The sequence below is a fragment of the Microtus ochrogaster genome, chromosome 4, assembly GCF_000317375.1.
Source record: "Microtus ochrogaster isolate Prairie Vole_2 chromosome 4, MicOch1.0, whole genome shotgun sequence".
In the NCBI taxonomy this organism is placed as follows: Eukaryota; Metazoa; Chordata; class Mammalia; order Rodentia; family Cricetidae; genus Microtus; species Microtus ochrogaster.
The window spans coordinates 36,272,739-36,288,168 of NC_022011.1; the positions used below are offsets into that span (position 1 = coordinate 36,272,739).

At 40.3% G+C, this 15,430-nt stretch overlaps 1 protein-coding gene across 1 annotated transcript in view; it reads right to left on the reverse strand.

Annotated features, from left to right (window-relative positions):
* The window catches only part of Ccdc7 (coiled-coil domain containing 7), a 210,830-nt gene that overhangs the window by 71,004 nt on the left and 124,396 nt on the right, over positions 1-15,430 (reverse strand). The window lies entirely within an intron of this gene.

Sequence of the window (15,430 nt, forward strand, 5' to 3'; positions counted from 1 at the left end):
TAATATTTATATGACTACATAGTTTGCCAGTAAAGATAGACTTTATGTGTGTATGTGTGTGTATACGTCTGTGTGTGTGCCTGTACATATATGGAAGGGTGTGTGCCTGCATGTGTGTAGAGCAGTGCTGGGTGTCTTCCTCAATTACTGTTCAACTTATTTTTTGCACTGAACCAGGAGCTCACTGATCCCACTAGACCTGGGAACAAGAACCTAAGGGTCTTCTTGCCTATGATTCTCCAGCACTGGTATTATAAGAATATACTATTACACTTTTTATATGAATTCTGGAGACTGAATTGGGTCCTAATATTTTTGTGTAAGGCCCTTTACTGGTTAAATTACCTTCCCAATCCTCTCACAAAGGTTTTCTTTTATGACAAAAATAGACTTAAGATAATATTCACAGGTAAACGGGATGGCACATTTTTAGTATCACTGATATTTAAAGGTAGATTTTTAAAATAAAATTAAAAAGCATTTTCATAAGTCATCCTCCAGATGTTTAATCACAACCCAGTACATATGTCCAAATCTAAGATCTCCTTCTTGGTAGGTGTCTTCCTCTGTCTTCTATAATATTACCAATCTTTTTTTATGTGGTTATAGTTACCCTACTACTAAAACCAAACAAAGACTCAACCAAGAAAGATAATTACAGACCAATCTCTCTCATAAACATTGATGCAAAAATATTCATTAAATTACTGCAAGCCAAATCCAAGAACACATCAAAAAAAAATCATCCATCATGATCAAGTCGGCTTCATCCCAAAGACGCAGGGATGGTTCAACATATGAAAATCTGTCAATGTAATCCACCATATAAATAAATTGAAAGAAAAAAACAATATGATCATTTCATTAGATGCTGAAAAAACATCCGACAAAATCCAACATTCCTTTATAATAAACATCCTGCAGAGATCAGGGTTACAAGGAATATACCTTGTATATATAATGTATTATATAAACATAATAAGGCAAATACACAGCAACCTGACAGCCAACATCAAATTGAATGGGGAGAAACTCAAAGCAATTCCACTAAAATTAGAAACAAGTCAAGGCTGTCCACTCCCTCCATACCTATTCAACATAGTTCTTGAAGTTTTATCTACAATAATAAGACAACAGAAAAAGATCAAGGGTATACAAATTGGAAAGGAAGAAGTCACACCTTCACTATTTTCAGGTGATATGATAGTATACATAAGTGACCCAAAAAACTCTCCCAGGGAACTCTTACAGCTGATAAAATACCTTCAATAATGTGTCAGCATACAAGATCAAATGAAAAAATCAGTAGCGCTCCTATATAAAAATGATAAAGAATCTGAGAAAGAAATCAGAGAAACATCACCCTTCACAATAGCCAGAAATATAATAACATATCTTGGGGTAACAGAAGATACCAGAAAATGGAAAGATCTCCCATACTCTTGGATATGTAGGATAAACATAATAAAAATGACAATCCTACCAAAAGTAATTTATAGACTCAATGCAGTCCCCATCAAATTCCCAACACAGTTCTTCACAGACCTTGAAAGAACAATACTCAATTTCATATGGAAAAATAAAAAACCTAGGATATCCACACCAATCCTGTGCATTAAAGGAACTTAAGAAGGCAGCATCATCCCTGACATCAAGGTCTATTATTGAACTACAGTAATGAAAACAGTTTGCTATCAGCATAAGAATACACAGGTTGATCAATGGAATCAAAATGCAGACCTGGATATTAATCAACATACCTATGAACACATAATTTTTGACAAAGAAACTAAAATTATACAATGGAAAAAAGAAAACACATTCAATAAATGATGCTGGCATAACTGGATGTTTGCAAAGAGATCCATATCTATTCCCAAGCACAAAACTCAAGTTCAAATGTATTAAGGACTTAAAAATAAATCTGACTACACTGAACCCGATAGAAGAGAAAGTGGGAAGTAGTCTTCAATGCGTGGGCAGAGGAAACCAGTAGCACAGACACTGAGAGCAACAATAAAATAAATGTGACTTCCTGAAACTGAGAAGCTTCTGTAAAACAAAGGACACAGTCAATAAGACAAAAAGGCAGCCTATAGAATAGGAAAAGATCCTCACCAACCCAATATCAGACAGAGACCTGATCTCCAAAATATATAATTAACTCAAGAAATTAGACTTCAAAATACCAAATAATCCAATTTAAAAATGGGATACAGTTCCAAACAGAGAATTCTTAACATTAGAATCTCAAATGGCCAAAAGATACTTAAGAAAATGTTCAACATTCTTAATCACCACAGAAATGCAAATCAAAATGTACCATCTTACACCAGTCAGATTGGCTAAGATAAAAACCAACTGTGGTAGCTTATGCTGGAGAGGATGTGGAATAAGGGGAACACTCATCCATTGTTGGTGGGAGTGCAAACTTGTATAACCACTCCAGAAATTAGTATGGTGTTTTCTCAGCAAATTGGGAATCAACCAACTTCAAGAACCAACAATACTACTCCTGTACATATACCCAAAGGATGCTCAATCATACTACGAGGACATTTGTTCAACTACATTCATAGCAACATTCTTTGTCATAATCAGACCTGGAAACAACCTAGATGCCCCTAAACTGAAGAATGGGTAAAGAAAATGTGGTACATTTACACAATGGAGTACTACTTAGTGGTTAAAAAGAAAAAACAATGAATGCCATCTTAAAATTTTCAGGCAAATAGATAGAACTAGAAAAAGCCATCCTGAGTGAGGTAACCCAGCCCCAGAATGATGAGCATAGTATATAGTCACTCATAAGTAGATACTAGCTGTAAAGCAAGGAAAAAAAGCCTATAGCCCACAACCCCAGAGAAACTAAAAAGAAGAACCCTAAAAGAAACATATATAGATCCCCCTGGAAAGGGGAAATAGACAAGATCTCCTGAGAAGATTAGGAGCATGGGGCTGTGAGAAGACAGGAGGGCAGAAGGGGAAAAGGAGGGGAGAAGGCAAGTGGGAATGGGATAGTCGACATGGGGGAAGGACAGAGACATAGAGCAAGAAAAGAGATATCTTGATTGAGCGAGCCATTATGGGGCTAGAAAGAAACCTGGCACTAGAGAAATTTTCAGGAATCCATGACAATGACCCCAGCTAAGATCCTAAGCAATAGTGGAGAGGGTGCCCAAACTGGCCTTGCCCTGTAGTCAGATTGATGACTATCTTAAATGTCACCATAGAACCTTCTTCCAGAAACTGATGGAAGCAGAGGCAGAAATTCACAGCAGAACACTGGGTGAGCTCCCAAAGACCAGTAGAAGACAGGGAAGACCTATAATGTGAACAAAAGTGTCAAGACCATGATGGAGATAACCCACTAAAACAGTTTACCTGAGCTAATGGGAGCTCACCAACTCCAGCTGACAACAGGGGAACCAGCACTGGACCGAACTAGGCTCTCTGAATGTAGGTGACATTAATATGGCTGGGGCAGACCGTGGGCCCACTGGCACTGAGACCAGGATTTTTCCCTATTGCTTGTACTAGCTTCTTGGAGTTCTCTTTGTAGGGATACCTTGCTCAGCCTAGATATAGATAGGGCAGAGGGACTTGGTCCAGCCTCAAAGCAACGTGCCTTACCCTCTGGGAGGAGTGCATGAGGGGTAGGGAGGGGGGAAGGTAGAAGGAGCTGGAGGAGTGGAGGGAGTGGGAACTGGAATTGGTATGTAAAATAAAAAGATAAAATAAAAACAATAAAAAAGAATAGTTTATAATTCATTTAAGTTATAAAAAAGTACACAAGCATATAATAAAGTAATTGCATAATCATCTCAGTAGATACAGGAAAGGTCTTTGGCAAAGTGCAACTTCCCTTCGTGACAGAAGCTATTATACACCACATCTGTAGACAGCGACATAATAAACGGAGGGATATTGAAAGCATGAGCTCTAGAATGAGGAACAAGCAAGGGTTGGCCTCCCTCTCTGCTTTTACTCAATAACGTGCTTGAAGTTTTAGATACACCATAAAGCAAGAGCAAGAAATAAAACGGACACAAATAAGAAAGGAAGAAGGTAAATTATCCCTGCTGGTGAATAGCATGATCCCTTACTTGAAAGGACACTGAAGAGTACCAGGGAAGTCTCAGATTAACAAAGAATTAGGATATCAAATCAATACACAAAAACACACAGCTCTTCCAAATACCAACAATGAAGTTTCTGATAAAGAAGTCAGGAAAAAAAGAGGAAGCATTCACAGTAGCTTAAAAAAATATGTAGGAGAACCAGGATGAATAAGATTAAATTATAATTATATATACCATAATGGAACCTTTACACCTTGTGATGTACATATCAGGGTTTTATTTAACCACAGAAACTAGTGTGTGTGTTGTTATAAATTCTTTATAGGAGAAGCATGCAGCCTTTTATCTTTGTTCCCTGTTGCCTTCTTTTACTCCCCCCCCCCCCCGGAAGATATAGATTCTGCGTATTTGTCTCTCTGAATCTGGTTTATTTCATGGACATGATGACCATTTTATTTTACCAATTTTACTACAAATGACATTTTTCAGGATTTCTTTTCAATGGTTAAATAAAATTCCATTGCATACATCATAGTTTCTATATTCATTAATGTGTTGATGGACATTGAGCTGATTCTATGCACTGGCTGTTGTGAACAATGACCAAGTGCCTCTGTACTATTGATGATATAGATTTGGGTGTGTAGCCAGGGGTGGTGGTATAGCTTGATCATATGGTGGTTCCATTTGTATTTTTCTAGGTTTTTATAGAACCTCCATAATGATTTCTATAGTGGTGACATAGTTTATATTCCCACCAGCAATCTTTTATATCCTTGGTTAGGGTTATTCTTTGACAGTTTTTTACATTAGCATACAAATTAGTAGGTTTTGTTACAGTATATTTCATTATACTTTGTGTTCACTACCTTCCCTCTAGGTATTTTTTTTATCTACTGTGAATGATTTTTTTCCTAACTTCTTTTTCATCATCTTTATTATTAGTACTTAGAAAGGCACTGATTTTTGTGTGTTGACTTTGCATATGTGTGTGGATACAGGTGTGTGCACACATGCATGTGCCCAAATGTGGAGGCCGGAGGTTGATGTCAAATGTCTTACTTGACCACTCTCCATTTGATGTACTGAGGCAGGGTCTTTTACTGAACTCCAAACTTGCCAAAGTGGCTAGTCTAGCCAGCCACCTTGCCCTAAGGTTTCTGTTTCTATCTCCTGAGGACTAGGATTAAAGATGGACTTCTATCCCAGGCTAACTTTTGTGAATTCCAGGGATCTAGACTTTGGTCTTTATGCTTGCATGACAAGACCTTTATCCACTGAACCATCTGTGCAGTCTCTGACCAGATTTCACATCTGTTCTTTTCATATGCATGGTTACAGGACTCGAGGTTATTTGCTGTCGTTATACATACCAGGTGTTTTCTATGTGGGTAGTTTTCAGTTTCTTAAATTGAGGATGATCTTTTGATGTTGGGTGTACTGACATGCAATTTTCATCAGACCTTAGCTCGATGTTCTGACCTACAAAGCAGATGTGTGAAATTCATTGAAGACAGTTATAAACCAAAAAACATGATGAAACACAATGGCATATTTCTTTCTTCATTTTATTAAGGTGGTGATTTCCAATATTACATTGCATAGCTAAATAATCATAGTCTAAGTTTTTACAAATTTTAGAAATATTAACATGGTTGAGGAAGTCATGAGTTGGAATCTTTCTCATGAAATTAAAAAATACCAAGGGAGAGGGGAACAAATATGGTAGCTTTAGGTCAAGGGAATGAGACTAGATAGGCTCAATAGTTTTTGTTCTTAATGGAAAACCTAGATATTGAAACTCTGGAGGCTGGATGGGCACAGAATCTGAACCTTACTAGAGTATATTTTTGAAATACTTTCTTTTCTTTATCATTATACGTTTTCACTACATCAGACAAGTCTGATTTTCTCAACCCATTTCTGTCTTTTGCCCATTCCATTTCTCAGATTGGTTAATACTGAAGTTTGTTTTGTACATTAACCCTTTATTTGGCAATATTTTGCAGTTACTTTAACTGGAGACTATGAAACACAGCAATAAAGAGCAATAAGTTGTAGGTAAAACTTGGGCAGCACAAAGGCTCCATGCTGTGTGGCCTGGAGAAGGTCTAGGATTCAAACTTTTGATCATGGACACAATCTAGTGGAATCAGCCAGGTGACCAGTGTCTTGGGAATAAGACTGGGGAAAAATGGAATACTATAAGGAGTTCACACCCACAAAATTCACTGGAATGAGTACACGCTCCATCGCCCACAAGACACATTTTGGTGTGCTGTGAAAAGCAGGGCCAATGCCTCAGTTGCTGTGGCATCTTACGGAGAATGCTCTGGGAGACCACAGTGCAGGATGTGGTATGTGCCTGAGACCAGCTGTCAATATCCAGTACTAGCTGCCCCACAAAATGTATGCTTTTTACTTAATACCCCAAATGACTGTAGTTGAGAAAAGCTCTCATCAAAACAAACAGTCATGTTTCCTATACACTACAAGGTAAAATGTCCCTTTGTCTCTGGGGTTGTTCTGCCATTAAAGCAGTAGGCAGAGAAAGCGGTTTCCATGCTGGCTACAGGATTAACTTTAATGACTGGGGGAAATGAGATGTTTTTAACTGAGGTCCAAGGAATTTCCTGGGTCACCTTATAATAGCTCTCTTGCTCCAAAGTCATGACAGACAGAAAACTAGCCATTTACAATGATAAAATTACCAAGGTACCATGATAATAAAGGTTTGGGTTACCTCATTGGGTATCAAGATGGAGCTGAAGACAAATGAGAGCGTGGAGGGAGGGATGATGCAACTTTACTCATGGTGAAGATGCTGCTGATATGATAGCCAAAAGCATAGACTATCACAAACGAGTAGCTGGTGGCATCTGGACGGCTGACTAATTTTCAAGGAACTCTACCATGAGTTAAGTTATATTCTTTGCACAAGTCGCTCCTTGCTCGTTTAAACTGAACCACGAGAGTGTGGCCACGATGTGTTCTTCTTCTCTTCCTCTTTCCACACTCACAGGTTCTTCCTCTACTCAAGTCCTGAACACCTCAAAGCCACCAAGGTCAGAATCAGCTTTTTCCATATTCTTGTCAATGTCAACAGTTTAAAGTCTTCCTGGGAATCATGAATGTTCCTGATGACATCCAGACTGGGGAGCTCTTCCCGGCGGTTTCCATTTCCTTTGTGCAGATTCGTCAGGAGGGACAGCAGAGCCTTTGGAGAGCATTTCTTAAGACTTGACTGCTGGGCCTTTCGTGTAATCCAGCATGCATCTTAACCACACATCTTCATCACAGATCCCGACAAGAACATTTTGAAAGCAGTCTTTGCTTGTGGGCAGTAGGTCTCCCAAAGGACTTCTTCAGCAAATAGTTATAAAGACATGAGCTGTCATCCAGGTAATGTTACTGTACTTAAAAAGCACAGGCAGAGTAGATTCGATCCAATCCTGAGGTGTCCTAGGATTATTGAGATGATGAACGCAGGTTTCAATGTGAAGCCACCAATCTGCTCATAACAAAATCAGACTGTCCTCTGAATTCACAAAGTCGGGCACTGACTTCCTGCAGTTAGAGACCTGGAGAGCAGCTTCCTTTAATACGGGGTACTTCGCCCATGATAGAAACAAGCCATTCTGTCTAATCCCCTTCATGCACTCATGCAGCTTTCAACACTTCTGGCCACGCCTCCAACGTTACACTTTTACGTTAGTAGTTCCACTTCTTTCTTTGTGAGTCATGAGTCAGTTCTGTTGCAGCAAAAGCATGTTTATAAGAAAATTGATAGCACCAAATGCATATATTAGAAAAGAAGGTCACAAACCAGTAACTCGTCTCTACTGTAGGAAACTAGCAAAGGGCGACCAAATGAAATCTAAAGTTAAAGAATAAAGTAGCTAAAGTAGGAATCTGTAAGATTGAAAATTAAATTAACAGAAAAAAAGTCAAGAAAACAAAAGCTAGCTCTTTGAGAAGATAAATAAAACCCCCAACTCTTTAAGCAGGCTAAGTACAAAGAGGGTATAAACTGTTAAAATCAGATAAAAATCCTGTGGACCCAAATGACAATAAGCTGTAAATAACTCTATGCTTAAAACTATTACTCTAAATGAAATGAGCCAATGCTTTCAGAGACACAACCTCTGGCTGGAGAGACTACTCAGCTCTCCCAGAAGTTCCAAGTCATTACTTGCTGGCTCACAACCATCTATAGTGGGGTCTGCTGACCTCTGCTGGCTAAAGTTGTACATGCAGATAGAACACTTACACATAAAAAAGAATAAATCTTTAAAAAAAAGGAGGCAGACACTATCTCTCAAGTTTCACATAAGAAAAATGTAGTTAAAATGAATCCATTAAATAAACTGAATATGTAATTAATAACTATTCATAATAGAAAATAACAGAGTCAAAGAGACTCTCTGGATGATTTGAACAAACATTTAAGACAAGTCAAATACCAAATTGCTACCACCTTTTCTAGAAGAGAATAAGATGGACTCATTTCTACTTCTCTGAGGCCAGCATTACCCTAATACAAGAAGAGAAAATGACACAGCAATAGCACTAAAGCATAGACCCTCAAAGAAAATATGAATAAGCAGACTCAAAAACACGTACACAGAATTGGAAGCCATTGGGACTTAACTCAGCCTAACACGAAAGCATAATATCTGAAAGGTGGCTATCTATCGTTAGTAATAGGCTAAGAAAAAAAGATCACAATATCATCTCCATAGATGCAGAAAGGTCTTAGCTAAACTTAAACACTCATTCGCAAAAGTAGGACAGGAGGGATTTCCTCCACTTTGCTAAACCACATGTGTGGGAACTCAAAGTTATTATAGCACTTAACAGTAATCAGCTAGAAGCTGTTCCACAAAGGTCAAGAGCAAGGCAGGGATGCTCAGGCCATCATTGCTTCTCAGCATCCAAAAGAGATGTTTGATTAATCCAGCAGTATAATAAGTTTATAAGAAGCTTACACATAGGAAAAAATAATCCATACATGTACAAAGATTGTTTTATCTGTGTAGAATAAAGAGTCACAGTGGTGTTTTATTACTGTTGTTTTTACCAGATGCTATGTATGTACTACATAAGTGTGAATTAATTTTAAAAATTAAGTGTACTTGTGTAGAAGACCAGAAGCAGACATCAGATGCCCTGGAACTGGAATTAAGGAAGGTTGTGAGCACCACGTGGGTACTGGAACAGAATCCAAGTCCTCTGCAAGAGGGGCAAGTGCTCCTAACCACTGACTCATTGCTGCAGCCCATAAGTATAAATTAAAACAGCAGTGAATAATAAATAATAATAAATTAAAACATTCCACCATTACAACGGCCTGGTTTAACCCTGCACCCTCAAAGTTAGGAATCTTTTAAGTGAGGTAAAACCAGGGCATGCTTATTCTTCTATCTGTCTGAGCAGCTATGAACCAGTAGCTTTGGGCAGGTAGTAATTCTACGTCCTGGATGTCTGTGAGTATCTTAAATGGGATACTTTTGTCTGGACCCTAAACACTCATCAAATGCCTGCTGATAAAGATAACTGCAGGAAGGCAGATTTCTGTGTTTACCTAGGGGAGAGGAAGGAAGGCCTGTCAGTGGGAAACTGTTTTCACGTGTAACTAGCAGAATGTGATCAGCAAGCCCCAAAGGCAAAGGAGACGGTTCTGAGCTGTGGGAATTAATTCCCAAATATGTTAACAGGAGGGAAGTCAGCTACAGTGAAAATCTACAGCAAAGGCCAGCCTCTTTTTTCCATAAAGCAATAATGCCAACATTTCCTTGAATTTTGGTTTAACATTTACCAAGGCTCTTGGCTCGTAAAAAGATGGCTGAGCAATTACTGTATAATGCTTGTAGCACCCAAAGGTGGCAGAGATGTAGCAATAAAAAAGCCTCATTTATCATTGATAGGAATGAAAACCACCAACAATCAATTAGACATAATGGGCTTCACCAGTTAGGACACTGAGCAAGAATAGCGTATCATTTTAACAATCCTACTCCATGTACCATTCACTCACATATTAAGAGTTCTGGATCGTGTTTAATATGTTTAAAAAGTTATATAAGGTGCAATTTCTGATCTGCCTCAAGCAGTATTGCTCTAGGGATGATGGAGGTCTGACTGGAAAGAAGAGATGAACTCACAGAAACAGAGCAAATCTGGCATCTGATGCCCTGAACTCTCTGGCAGAGAAGTTAAAGCACACTCTCTGGCAGAGAAGTTAAAGCATCCTTCAAGCTCAGTATGATTGCTATATACAGTTGAACAGGGATATGGGGTTGTTGCATACAGCTGAATCAATGAGGCAGGTTAAGCCAGTCTTGGTAGAGGCAGTCTCTGTACGAGAGCGGTCTTTAGCCTGTATGGGGGAAGAAAGCTATGGTGGACATTTTCTGCTACAATATCAAGACTTCCTTGAATGGCTGAGGCAGGTTTTGCCATCCACCTGAGCCTCACTCTGGGTGAAGGAAGATGTTGCCGCTGCCATCAGGTTGAAATACAGGATTCTTGATAAGGCTAAGCTAATCTCCACAGCACACATTCATTTAGGACTTCGTTCCCTCAGAAATCCCTTCACTCCACATGTGTCCCTCCCTGCTTTTATTCTTAGGTGTTCAGGAAGGATCTTAATGCTTAGTCCAGGGGCAGTTCACAGCAATGCTTCACAGCAGACCATAAGGATAAGAAGGAAGGTCGTAACATCTACTCTAGCCAACAAACACAAAGGGAATAGTATAACAGTATAATAGTATAATAGTATAAAGGGTTGAAGCCTCAAAGGTTGTCAAGAGCCAATTTCACAATGTCAGCCAGAGAAACAGTCTTATCTTAAGCCTTTTGCTTCTCTGGAATGTGCCAGAGATATTGGCCTCATCCGTGTTATCATTACTGTGGGTCCAAACACCTATGAGGTAGGTCCCAATTATCCTGTCTTAATTGCAGAACTACAGTTAAACAGAGCCCACTGGGACTCCAAGTTGTTAGAGACAAGTTCCCTATCCCTGCCCCCCCCCAAAAAAAGAGAGAAGTAGACATTAACAGAAACAAGTAAAGGAAGCTGGTGGACTAGACCACTAGATAGAGAAGCTAGGCCCACTAGGCTCTCCCTTGACCAGTCTTACCTGTATGGATACAGTTACCAGACATGTCAGAAATACAGCTTCTTGGCTATTTGAGTAGGGTTGTTTAAAGACAAAAACAAACAAAAAACAAAACCAGGTAGCATTTAAAGACACCAAGATTTTTCCTTTGGGTTACAGTCTCCTCCGTGTGCTCACTGTTGACTCCAGGGTCTCACTTTCTCACCTGGTTGGGCTGGATTGGCTATACCAATGCAGACATCTGTAAAGGATCAACTAAGCCAAAACCTGCTTAGAGCCCACCCTGCTGACTAGTCAGGTAGGCCTCCTGCCTGCCCAGAACTCCACCTCCCTGCACCATCAGCTAAAATGAAAGGTAACATAGCAGCATATTCAGGTCCCTCTGCAATACATCTGTTCCTCAATCTCCCGTTTCTTCCTTCTGGAAGTCAAGGGCATGTCTCTCTGAACACCAGTTCAGGAATCAATGAAACTGCATCGCCTCGGGAAATCTCCCCCAAGCACCAATGTCTAACTGCCTATTTCTAGATTCTTCCTGGCAGCGTATAACTAACTGCCTGTCTCTAAATTCTACTTAAACATAACTGATGGTCTCTAGAGTCTGCTTGTCTCAATGTGCTACACACAAGGAACTGAAATGGGCTTCCTTCTGCTCCTTTATCCTTATTTCTTTACTTTTTTTCTCTTTTCCATGTATTATCCTGTTTCACCTGGGAGCATTCCCTTGTCTGACCAATGAGAGTTCCTTCTAGTCAGGATCCATTCTTTGTTCAGATGCCACCTTGCTCACTTTAGTATGGTTCCAGGAATTTTAACTTCACTGGGGTGGTGGAATTAAGAGAAAGAAGAAAGGACAGGCAGGGCAGAGACATAGAAAACCTGGCATGAAGTGGAGAAGCTGTGGTACCCTGGAATCCCATCATATTTATGACATACAGTTGGACAGATGTGGATTTCTGGCACACAACTGAATCAGGAGGTAGGTTTAACTAATCTTGGTAGGGGCAGTCTACGTAGTGGAGGTGGGGAGAAGACTCTGATGAATGTTTCCTGCACAAACTATTAAAATCACGAGAGGCTTTGCCATCCTTGAGGCTCACCCTGGCTGCGGGGAGGCTTTGTCACCCATGGGACTGAGCCAGGAGTCCTCAACATGGCTGTGTTCCTGTCCTCAGCATACATTTACTCAGAACTTCATTTACTCAGGGCTTCCTCAGTTCTTTACACCGATCCAATGAATTTACAATATTTTACCTTATACCAAAACCCAGATGGACATTATAAGAAAGAAAAACTACAGTTTGATATCTCTTGGGATCAAAGATACAGTAAAAAAAAAAAGAAGAAAATTTTGGAAAATGGAAATCAGTAATGTTGGAAAAAATTATTTACCAAAGTCCAGAGAAATTTCTCTCATGTAAGCAATATTCAATATAAAAATAAAGCGTAGTCCATGTCATCAACATGAGGTAGGATAGAAAGACAGGGAAACTGCATACATGGAAGGGACCAAAAGAGCCCTTAAGCAGAGCCTAGCTGAAACCTCTCTTCATATGGGAAGATCCAACACAATTGACATACAGAGATTTTATTTATTCTTCTGCATGTTCTGTGTTAACATGAACAATGGACCAGCTTATAGCCTGAATGCCTGGCCTTCTGTAGGACCCCTTTCATTTCACCAGCCATCATGTGAGAATCTTTAGCAAAACTGCTAACTTTGTCTGCAATACAGATATCCTACCTTTTGTGAGCTAGACTTTTACATTCTCCACTGGCATCCTGTCAGGGTCCCCTCAGGAACCATCTGATAAGGCCATTTAATTCTTTAGGAACACTTTGAATTTAGTAACTTCAACCCTCACCCAAATCTCACACTTGGCTGTTGTCAGAAACATGGGCAGTGATTCTGAGAAGCCCACAGCCAGGCTCTGGGCTGTGTCTTACTTCCTACAGAATATGGCTCTCATGGCTTTCATCCATAATAACACAGCTTTATTAACCCCCAGCTCCGCATTAGTCCCGAGATTCTTTTCTGTGCTGGAGCTCTTAATTCTGCTTTGGACTGCTTTTATCAAGGCCCCTGAACGTCTAGCAAACCCCTTAGGCTGCCGAGGGTAACAGTGGGAAGCTGAGCCTTCTGAGCCCGTTTAAAGAGCATTTCCTTTAAGACCAGAACAGAAGGAGGGCATCCCTGTCATTTCTTCTCTCCCTCATTGTACTAGAAATGCTAACTAATGCAGGAAGACTCCAAAAGAGGCTCCATCTGTTGGGTGAGGCTGAGGGGTGGCCCCAAGGTCAAGCCTGACCTTGTGCCTCCAACTCTTTGGATGGCCACCTGGGTGGAGTTCGGTTAGCACATCATCAAAGAAGGAAAGGGTACTGCTGCCACTTTCAAGGGTGGGCCTGGCAGGCAGTTGCCTGTAGCCACATGTGATTGCTATCTGTTTCTCGCTCAGGACCAGTCCCTTACATTCAGAGCTATAAATAATGGCCTTTTGGAGCTTGGGGGTCCGTCTTGCAGGTAGCTCCTAGGTTGTCAAACTGATGCCAGAGCTAGCACAAGGGTGCTGCTCCTTAGCAGATGGGTGCTATACCATGCTGTCTTTACTCTCAGTGAGGATCCATGGTCCCTCCAGAGAGGCACTGGTTGACATGAGGTGCCATATGGGAATTGGATAAAACTTCTTATGAAATTAAGAAGGGGACATGAGAGACCCATTATCCAATCAGCTTACAAAGTGTTTATGATGCTTCCCGGGGTTACTATATAGAAACTTCAACATTCGTGATGATCATCCAGAAGTGAAAGACTCAGAGAGGGAGATCAGACAGACCAAGGTGGAAGACTTTGGTGTGGCCAACTGGAAAACTGAGTGATAAAGCTTGCCACATTCAAGCAACAATAGACTGCTGGAGTGTCCTGCAACTGGAAGACATGGAGGCTTGAGTCCAGCTGGGTGACAAAAGGAATAATTATGACCTTATCTTCAAGCAGCCCTCAGAAGCTCATGAGACTGTGGCCAAATGTATAATCCTGGCAGGCCACAGAGCAGCCAAGAAGATCTTGGAGAGCACGCCTCCTCGGGTCTTGCCATATTAACATCCTCCTCCATATCCTGATTTCTTTTTACATTGTTTATTAGAGATTGTAATTTAATCACAAAGTTTCTGTCATATCTTTCCTCCATCCAGAAACCTTCTTGCTTTCCTTTAAATTAATGGTATTTTTATTAGTTGTTATTGTATGCATATATGTATTTGTATATAATTATATATATATATATTATTTGTTATAACCTATTAGGTCCATATAATATTACTTATATGTATTTTTCTGGACTGACCGTTTGGCACTGGACAACCAATTGGTGTGCTCTTTCCCAGGACAGTAGTTTATTTCTGAGTGCCAAGAATATTCTGAAGTGAAAGGTTTCTTTATAAAAAAAAGTCCCATTAAATAGTGACTTATTCTCTGGATAATAGAAGCTTGAAACAATCATTTTGTACACTGTTAGGAGCAGTGAGCCCCCAGATCCTGAATTTCTTGTAAACAACTTGTTTTCCCCTGATCTGAGTGCCTACAGCCGCTCTGAGCATGAGACCCTCAGGAGTTCCTGATGGCAGGAGAGTGGTTTCTGCTGTGTTTGGCTATTTCTATATAAGCTGCCCCAGAACACAATAAAGGGGGCATTCTTGGGGCATTCTGACTTCAAGGATGACTCGTGCCTCCCTCTGTCTGTGTGTCATTGTGGGTTTCCAACTCCAGCCCCCTTCCCGAGGCTAGGGAACTGTATGGTAGCACACAGAGCGCAGACAGGCGTGGTGCGCTGCAGTACACAGGTTGCTGGCACCCACAGCTACACAAGTTGTGTCCAGTGTGCTCTCTCTTCTCTACTGGATTGTGTGTAGAGGACAAGTTACCTCTTCAAGGAGATGTTCAGACAGTGTAGCATGATGACTATGAAGAGCAACCATTTCAAAAAGCAAGACATTGGGACTTAGAATCTGTTTAACAACAGAGATCTCAGATGCTATTCAGACGACAGCCTCCTAATCCTGTGAGGAACCACAACGAACCCTTCCTTGGCACCGATTTTAAAGGCAAGACCTGATGATGGAGGAAGGTCATTGGTTCATTAAATAAAGAAGCTGCTTGCCCTGATAGGTTAAAACATAGGTGGGAGGAGTAAACAGAACAGAATGCTGGGAGGAAGAGGAAGTGAG